This window comes from Lampris incognitus, chromosome 18 (genome assembly GCF_029633865.1).
Source record: "Lampris incognitus isolate fLamInc1 chromosome 18, fLamInc1.hap2, whole genome shotgun sequence".
Classification (NCBI taxonomy): domain Eukaryota; kingdom Metazoa; phylum Chordata; class Actinopteri; order Lampriformes; family Lampridae; genus Lampris; species Lampris incognitus.
The window spans coordinates 36,488,271-36,498,174 of NC_079228.1; positions in this window are offsets into that span (position 1 = coordinate 36,488,271).

Consider the following 9,904-nt stretch of genomic DNA (forward strand, 5'->3'; position numbering starts at 1 on the left):
TGGTGGGGGGGGGCCACGAGCTGTCAGAGTGGCGCACGATGCCAAGGCGTTCCAGAGCAGCGAACTCCCCTCTGATGATGGCGAGCTTGGCCGGGTCGAGGTGCCGTGCACGTGCGTAGACTTGGGGGCCGGTGGTGGCAATGTAGTGCTCCACCCCGTGCTTGGCCACTGCTGAAAAGAAAACAGGTGCGGTGAGGTCTGGAAACTCGGCGAGGAGGCGTTGATAGTCATCCCCGGTGGCAAGCATGTTGGACAGCCTGGTCGTCCCCGCTCCTCCCGCTCCCAGCATACACGGGTACCAAACAGACAGAAACAGCGTCGATCAAGTGGCGGTTCATCACATCCACCAGCAGCCCATAGTCGCACAGGAAATCCACGCCCACGACGAGGGGCAGCGACACCTTTGCAATAACGAAGTCCCAGCCAAAACACCACCCGCCGAAACACACTTTCACATACCTGGTGCCATAGGTGCGCATGGGCGTGCCATTAGCATCCTCCATGGGGGGGGGGGGCCTACTCCGCCAGTCATAGTGTTCACAGCCGATGTGGGCAGGATGCCCAGGAGTTGGAACTGGGCCTTGATGTGCCAGAACCACGACCTTGGGCTGTTCTGCCAGCATCGGGGCAGAATTTTAGCCTCACTGGAAACGACGGCACTGGTAACTTCGTCTACTGACATGGTGGAAATCAACGTGCGGGGTCACCAATTGTGGGAGCGCGGGAATGAAGAGACGACAAGGCGGTTTCTCTGCCGGGTCGTTTTATTCTCCCACTTAAGACACAGGACACACTGGCATGTGGCGTGTTTACCAGCTAATGTTACGCCCCCTGGGGAATAGAAGGAAACAAAACACGGACACGATGTTGCTGCAGTGAAGTCCGATGTTGTAATGCATTTCCCACAACTTTCATATTTACATGTTCACCAAGCTTCTCAATAAACATTGCATTGTCCCTATAAACAAGCTGAAACATCCCTTTAAGAAAGTACACAATTAGAAATATAGTATTGTCAATTGTCACAATGAAAAATACCAATATTGTCTTTATGTTACCTTAAACCAGTGGTTCTCAACCTTTTTGGGGTCCTGGACCCCCTGCGTATTTTTGATCTACCCTGAGGACCCCTCCACCTGGTCTTGGGGGAGGGGGGGGGTTGCAATTTGATAGAAACAGTAGAAACTGCATTTTAAATTGCATTATAGCATTTATTCACTCTTTGGGGCAAAAATAAGAGCTTTCAGTTGTAACTTATGTCTTAAGATATAGTTAACAAAACAGAATTCTTATGCAGTAACTTTCAGATATATGTAACAAAACAGAATATGTATTCAGTAACTTTCAGATATATGTAACAAAACAGAATATGTATTCAGTAACTTTCAGATATATGTAACAAAACAGAATATGTATTCAGTAACTTTCAGATATATGTAACAAAACAGAATATGTATTCAGTAACTTTCAGATATGTGTAACAAAACAGAATATGTATTCAGTAACTTTCAGATATATGTAACAACAGAATTTTTATGCAGTAACTTTTAACAATGCAAACGGGAGCGAGATGTCTTATTAAAATACAACAAATTACACTTGTGAAACAGATGTAATTAGAGAAAAAATTCCTGTTACCCTTTATAGTTCAGGTAGATAAAGGTCTCAGTCACATTTGAGTAAAATAATCCTATTTCTATAAATGTCATAGGATCTTTTTTTTAAAAGATATTTTATTTTCACGGACCCCTTGCAATTACACCACGGACCACTAGGGGTCCGCGGACCCCCGGTTGAGAAACACTGCCTTAAACAACACAGAAAACACATTGGATATAAATCAGAAAAATATCTGCATTGGACATTTAACCAGAATAAGCTTAATATCGTTACAGCATCTTAAAACAGCATTAGAAAAGGAACATCTTTACAGGAACTTTAAACTGACTTCGAAAATCGTCACCTTGAACGGACTTAGAAAATTACCTACTGCACCTTTAAAATAAACAGCATAATATGTGTGGGTTGTTACAATACTAGATACTACTGTTATGCATTTAACCCTGAGAGCAGTTTAATCTCACTTAAACTTAAACACAAATGAAAGTAATTTTGCATTCACACATTCAACTGATATACTTCGTAAACCGCAACACTTTAGCGTTACTATTGTAACCACGTCATGTAGAATGGATGCCGAGCAAACACGCTTTGTCATGAGACGCTTCCTCACTAAATGGCGGCCATGACGTTTCTACTGCGCTGCTGCCTACGTAACGCAGCGAGCTAGCATGCTACAGCTAGCATGCCGCAGAGCAACGTCTCCAGATTAGCCAAACTACGTTCACATGCTAAAGTTACTGCAGAATTTATAGCATAGAAAACATATACCCACCGTGGAACATATCACAACTATCGTTCTTACCTGTAAAGTGGAAATAGAAAGAAACAAAACACGGACACCATGTTGCTGCAGTCAAGTCCGACGCTGTAATGGCCGAACGCAGGCAACGCGTTATTCCCCTACAGGTCTGGACAAGGCATTAGCAATCGACAACAGATCAGTAGATTACAGGCTGATGAAACACTGCAAAACGTAACTTCACGTGTATTTTCCCAAAACATTATGGAATGTAAATTAGAATTAGACTGTGCATTTTAAACGCATAGGTTATATCTTTTCACCCCCATCTTTTTACCCTCTTTTACCTGGAAGGTCAGAGTAATGGATTACAGATAACCTGATCTGCAGCTCAGAGTGCATTTTTAACTCGGCAATTTTAAACTATCTTTTTTATACTCAGTGCACATCTAGTGGATGTTTTTTTAACATATATTTTTCCCATTCAGTGGATTCAGAATTGCAACATTTTAATAACCATTACACTAGCAGCTAACCGTTTTTGCCAAAAAAACCAAAACCCATGCCCCTCGGAGCTCTCACCTCGCGAGGCCCGTCTAATCGCAGCTCTTAAAGGGCCTGCAGAGCATCAAGGTGAATGTCTCGAGCGCCCATGTGCAGCCTCCACAGACTCTAATATTCCACTGAGGCTGGCCTGATCGATAGGGTTGAGAGGGGTGGTGTAAACGCTTAATCCGATCGTTTCTCTCTGGGTGGAATAAATATTGTATTGTAAGGTGCATGGATAAGAAGACACGCTGGCCGCCGGCTGGCGGGTCTGACCCTTCAGTCTAGCGGTTAGCGCTGTCTCCTGTGGTGCGGGCGATACGGGTTCGCTTCCCGGCCGCGGCACTTCCTGTGGTTGCGTTGTCCCCCGAATTCGCCACAATATGTTCTTTCTGCGCATGTGGGGGGAACATTAGGGGACGTCACGAGTTTGTTCCCGTATTATAAAAGTGACCGACCAGCTAATTAACAGTTCTGTTGGGTACCAGCACATGAGGGACAGAAAGGGAAGACAGTGCAGACAAACTAGCAAAAAGGGCGTTGCAGAAGGAAATAACAGTATCAGTTCCATTTGGAAAAGGAGCAGGAAAAGCAGTGATTAAGAGGAAAGGAATGGAGATACTGCAGAAAAGGTGGGAGGAAGACCAGAAGGAAGGGGGTATTACAAAATACAAAAGTCTTTCATAGCAAATAACTATAAAGAAAGGAACAGCAGGGAGGAACTCGTCGTAACAAGACTAAGATTGGATCACACAGGATTAAATGGCACATAGTTTATAATGGGGAAACGAGACAGTGATAAGTGTGAGAACTGTGGCGTTAAGGAAAACGCTGAACATGTAATATTGCACTGTAACGTGTATGAACTGGAAAGAGAAAGGTCACAGGATGAAGTCCGAGAGGCGGGACGGGAGTGGAATCTGATGGGGATACTGGGAACAGAAGGAGAGGGCGGGGGGGTTAAAATCTCGTTACTTTCGTAAGTGACACAAGGTTGATGGGTAGAATTTAAGAAATGGGGTAAAATGACATGATGTTACACTCTATTGTACAGCAGGTGGCGGTATGCACCTTAAAGTTGTACACCGAAAACATTAGCGCTAATAACCACGTAAACGCTTAATCCGATCGTTTCTCTCTGGGTGGAACAAATATGTTCTTTCTGCGCATGTTTGCCCCACGTGGGGGGGGGGCATTAGGGGACGTAACGAGTTTGTTCCTGTATTATAAAAGTGACCGATCACCTCATTCACGGTCAAATATCGCTTTTTTTGATAGCTTTGCGAAGTAAACGGTCCTGCATTTTTCTTTTCTCATCACATGTTGAGATGAAAACGTGTCGATGGATGCTTGTTCTGCACCCTGTCACACTGCACAGCCGGCCGATGCTAGCTAGCTAGCTAGCATGCTTACATTCTGTTCGTCAGTAGGCGAGGACGCGCTTTTTGTTTTGTCACTGAGCATATTTCCGCCCGTAGCGGGATTCGATCCGACGTTGTACTGCACCACGAGGAGACGTCGCTAGGGGGCGCCAGACAGTCTTTTAGTAGTTTCCGGTAGTCACCCTCGCCCTCGCGTTTCGTTATTCCCGCGCTCCGAAGAGACAATGAGGATCTGCACGCTTCCGGACACTTCCGGATCCCGCCAGTGTAAATGAGCATGTTTTCGGCTGGCTCGCGGGTCTGACCCTTTAGTCTAGCGGTTAGCGATGCCTCCTTTGGTGCGGGCGATACGGGTTCGCGTCCCGGCCGCGGCACTTCCTGTGGTTGCGTTGTCCCCTCGAATTCGCTACAATATAAAATATTAAACAATGAAACGAAATAGAAACAATAACCGAAATGAAATATTACAAAAATATTTTCAATAGTGTAAACTACTAATAAGACACGTTAGCCCCCTAGCTAACGGGTCTGACCCTTTAGCCGAGCGGTTAGCGATGTCGCCTTGTGGTGCAGTACACCCGGTATCGAATCCCGCACCGGGCAAGAAAATAACCGGTTACAATAGTAATAATAACGGAAATATGGGATTCAGTTATAGTTTGTTTGTGTGGTTTTTGCTTCTTTTTTTTTTATTTCGGTGGCATCAGTCATTAGCCTGGCAGATGCAGGGGGGGGGGGTTATAACGGCTTATAACGATGTCGAAACCCTTTGGTTCACAAGATAAACCCGCGTACATTCACATACACACGACGCAGCCCGAGGTCCAGGCCTCACAGCCGCGCAACACATACGACACGACCACGCACAAGACGCAGTTGCAGCACCGAGTCAGGCGGTGGCGCCACGTCCCAAACCCACGCAATGCGGATGCTGAGCAGAACCAGACCACGACTGATATGGACGATAGGGAAGCTGTGGGAATCAGACCCAGGTGGTAAAAAAAAAAAACCCGAATTATCTTGTAAGTCAGGCCTGGAGTTTACTAGAAACCATATGACAAAACACACAAGAAACATCAGCGCACACACACACGCACACGCACACACACGCACACACACACCATGGTCTGAAGCTATTGTTCTGGTTTCCATTCTGAACTCTGTGGGAGATTCCTGCACACACTGTTTGTGCGTGTGTGTGTGCGTGAGTGCGTACGCGCGTGCGTGCGCGCGCGAAAGGCTTTTCAGATTCTTGTCATTCGAAAAACAACAGAAAACATTTCCATTTGTGACCCGACACTCCAGGTGTCAACGACCCTGCAAGTCCTGATGTCATCTCAGTCAACTGGTTCCCGACTTGGCCTTTGTCCCCCGGTGCAGGTGTCGAGGTGGGGCGGGACCGTCACTCCGCTATTGTTCTAGTGAGAAAATCACGCACACACACACACACACACACACACACACACACACACACACACTCTCCCCCCCCCCCGTGTCTGTGTCTCTGTCTGTCTGTAGTCCACTGATCCAAGTCCGCCCTACAAACCGCAGACCTCGCCCAGCAGGACCTCCTCATCGCCCAGCAGGACCTCCTCATCGCCCAGCAGGACCTCCTCATCGCCCAGCAGGACCTCCTCGTCGTGTCGCCAGAGACGTGTTTACATCCAGTGATCAACACAGTGCCGCTTACCTCCATTTCCTTTACTCGGTCAACAAACACGGAGTCGACTCGGCGGTGCTGAAACACGAGGTGCCGTTGGGAGGCCCGGCCGGTGAAGCCAGCCCCTGCTCTGAATGTTCGAAAACCTCCCTTTGTTGCGAAACGACGTAGGTCTGAATCCACTAAATGAACCCCAGATAGCCAAATTGTTGTGGCCCGGACCCGTCCCACACCCGACACCCACATCCGGCCCACATACCGCGTGGAATGGCGGCACTTGGGCGGTCCGCTCCTGTGTGCCAGATCTGGGCCAGAACCAAGCCACAGCGATGCCACATATTTGCCAAAGGTGGCCCATATTTGTTTTTGTGATATTTGGGCCGTATTCACCATTGACCACACGGGCCGCTTCCGGGTCACATCCAGATGACACGTTGCCCAGAGCAACGCGTCTGTGCCAGAAAAAACCCCCCACATGTGATTTGGCACATTTGAGCCATATTTGCTGTTATACGTGTGGGCCACTTCAGGCTCACATCCGTTTTGTCAGGGCCAGAAGAAGGCCACCAGCGCCTGAGGCGGCCCACATCCGGGTTCTATCTGGGGCTTGCTGGCGTCTCGGTCTCTCCACCTCTTCTTTCATCCTGTTTTATGCGGTCCCTCTCTCTATCCGCCCATCTCCATCGTCTTGGTTACTGCCTCTGTTGGAGCCGTGGAGAAGCGTGACGTCTCTGTTCTGCACACGTTTACACGCCTGGCGTGTATACGGACTCTCTGGCGGAGTTCCCTTGAGCAAGGCGGTCTGAGGAACAGGACGTCGTGTTACCGTAAGAGCCCCTTGAGGCAAATTCGTGATCTGTGACATCGGGCTATACAAACGAAAACTGACTTGACTTGACTTGACTAAACCACAACTTCTCCAATATGTGTCATTCGCACCCCCCCCCTGTGACGTCACATAAACGCGTGCAAGTTTGAGGGGGGAAAAAGCGGGACAGGAGGTAAAACGTCGTTCGTCGTGACGTTGTGTAACGTCACTGGCACGTAGCCTAAACGTACATGTAGCATAGCTGTTCTGCTTAGAAAGGGGAAATTGGCTGAACTCCCCGCTGGAAGGTAGTTTCCAGCTACAGAAGGCAGCACAGCGCCCTCTAATGGACATGAACGCACACACACACACACACACACACACACACACACACACACACACACACACAGGGGTCTACCTACTTTTAGCGCTAAGAGGTAAGAAGTATACGTTTATCAAAGTTAAGTTCAATTTTTCGTGCATTTGTATACAACTTGATTCGTTATGAATTGTTTATTTTTGATTTATTGTGTTTACGTCCGTTACTTTGTTCTGTACACGTGCACCGAATGTGTCAAATGTGCGTAAATAAAGTTTACAGGTCGGTTGCTGACAGCAGGACGGACACAAAACATCCACAATGTGATCGTTGGGGGGGAGGAGGGAGGCCCCCCCCCCAGTGATCGTCCCCCAGTGATCGTTGGGAGGGAGGGGTCCCCCCCCTCCCTTGTATTTCTGTCCCTTGAGGTCACCGCCTCCTCCTCCTCCGCCGTGCCTCCCCGCAGTGATCCGGTTCCATCCGGTTCTGAGCTCTCCGCGCAGCGGCGCGCCGCCCCGCGGGCGCCGGGGGAACTGCACGATGTTTACCAGGCGGAATGCAGTCGGGGCGGCGTGCGGTCGGTTTCAAGATGAAATATTCAAAACCCCGCCGAACCTGCGACACCTGCGCGCCGAGAAGTGTGGCCGAGTTGCATTTTTAATCACGTCAATCACGTTTTAAAGGGCAACGCAAGCCACTGGACCCAAAAGCTCCGAGTTTTAACATTTGCTCCCTCGGGAATAACTATTAGATGAGTTTAGGTGCAGCGTCGGTAGCGCGACATGAGACGGGCCCCGTAGCAGCAGGCAAGCGAGTCCGGCCGACCGGATGTGAGCTTCGGGAGTCCGCTCTGCCCCGTGACATTTAACCCGCAGTTTTACACGAGGCTTTAAACGACAGACTTTCTAATCCGCTCGAACTCGCGTCGCTGGTCTGGAGTCAGCTCGCTCTCGCCCCCGTTCGGCGTCGCCCGGGCGCGCGCGCCGATCTGCGGTCGGCTCTTACGTCTGCGGCAAGTGTCAGGTGACAGGCGGGACGGACGGAGGCGTTGCTCAAGGTGACCGGCAGGGGGCGACGGGACGGCGGAGGCGAGGGAGCGCCCTTACATGTTAATACATGTGAAGGAATACCTCTTGCGTTGTAACGCGAGGGGAGGAAAGAAACAAAACCCTATTCAGCGGAGGTTTAACCAGAGAATACAAAGCGCTCCTGCCGAGGGGGGACTAGTCAAAACCCCCTACGCAGACGCAGAATCTGCAAAATAAACAACGCGAGATTGACCAAAAGCGCAGACTCGGTTTTAAGTGGGTGGTTTTCTGAGTTAAGTGCGATGTGAGACGAGCCTGAATCCCCAATAAGATGTGAGGACTTGGAGGTTTGTTGTGACTCCCGCACGAACCGAAGAGAGCGCCAAGACATGGAATGCCTTCTGCTTCCTCCCCACAGCTCAACTACTTCCTGTTTGCGCTGCAACAGTGCGCGTGCGTGCGCGTGCGCGCGTGTGAGGGGGGGGGTCTGCTTTGAAGACAGCTGGTTTTACCAGAAGCGTGGTTAAGTGAGGGAAACCTGATTATACTTCCTAGCGTCGCAGAACAGAATCGGTAGCAGAGTAGAACAACGCCGGAGTCCTGCAGGGCGGAGTGGAATAAGTGTGCGCGTGTGCGTGTGCGCGTGCGTGTGTTCTGCTGTCCAGGACCCCGGCTGATGTCATAGTTTAAGGAGAATAGAACAACAACAACGACGACAATAACAATGACAACACATTTTATTTACACAGCACTTTTCAAATACTCAGAGAAAAGCATCAAACACACAAGCTGAAGGCCCAGAAGAAGAGCAGCTCTGCAAGAGGGGAGCTGTGACCGGTGGTCTCTGGCGAGCCTGGGAGGGAATAGAAACGCCCTCCCGACAGGTTAATTAGATTAACCACACTCTCCCCCCCCCTCCCCCATCTCCTTTTTCTTCTATTCAGGGTCCTCTCTCTCTCTCTCTCTCTCTCTCTCTCTCATCTATTCCCCCCCCCACTCCATCCAGTTTTTCCTATATTATAGAACTTGTCGTTTTCATAGCACGACACCATGTAATTACCATATACTATTATAATTATAAACATATAACTATAAAGCATTTAAAACATAACTATCAACTATTTATAGTCTTTGAATATAAAGTGTTTTTTGTTGCTTTGTTTAATTTATCTCTGACTCTTACACACTGCTGACATTGTCTGGCAGATTCACTCACCCCCCCCCCCACACACACACACACACAGTGCGTGTGCGTGTGTGTGTGTGGGGGGGGGTGGTCGTGCTCCAACTACCCATCTCTTTGGTTTCTGTCACTTTTCACTTTTTTTTTTAATCATTTTTCCTCGTTTTGTTTATGTCCATGCGAGTAATGGGGTTTAGCGGCGAGCTCCCCCTAGCGGTCACCTTGAGCCACTGTCTATCTGCTTCCGCTGAGCCGGCGGCGGCGGTCCGCGTCGCCGAAGAGAATCAGGTAGAAAACGTTAGTCCAACGCCACGTCAACTCTTGTAACGTCGTAACAACAGTTTAACATGTCGGTTTTCCCTTTCAGAAGTCACAGTTTCTCCCAGGAGGTCATCTTCCAGCAGTTTACCACCTCTGAACCAACATTTTCAAATCACCCAAATTGAGTTTCGTCAACGTTGCTGGCGAATAGCCTACGTGGGGATTAGACAATACGCGTGCATCCTTGCGAGAGCAACTAAGGGATTATTGTGAACGACTCTTAAGGGGGTCTTGGATGGACTTTGGGGCGTCAGCGCGACATTAAAGAGCATCAATAAAACAAGACATATTGCAG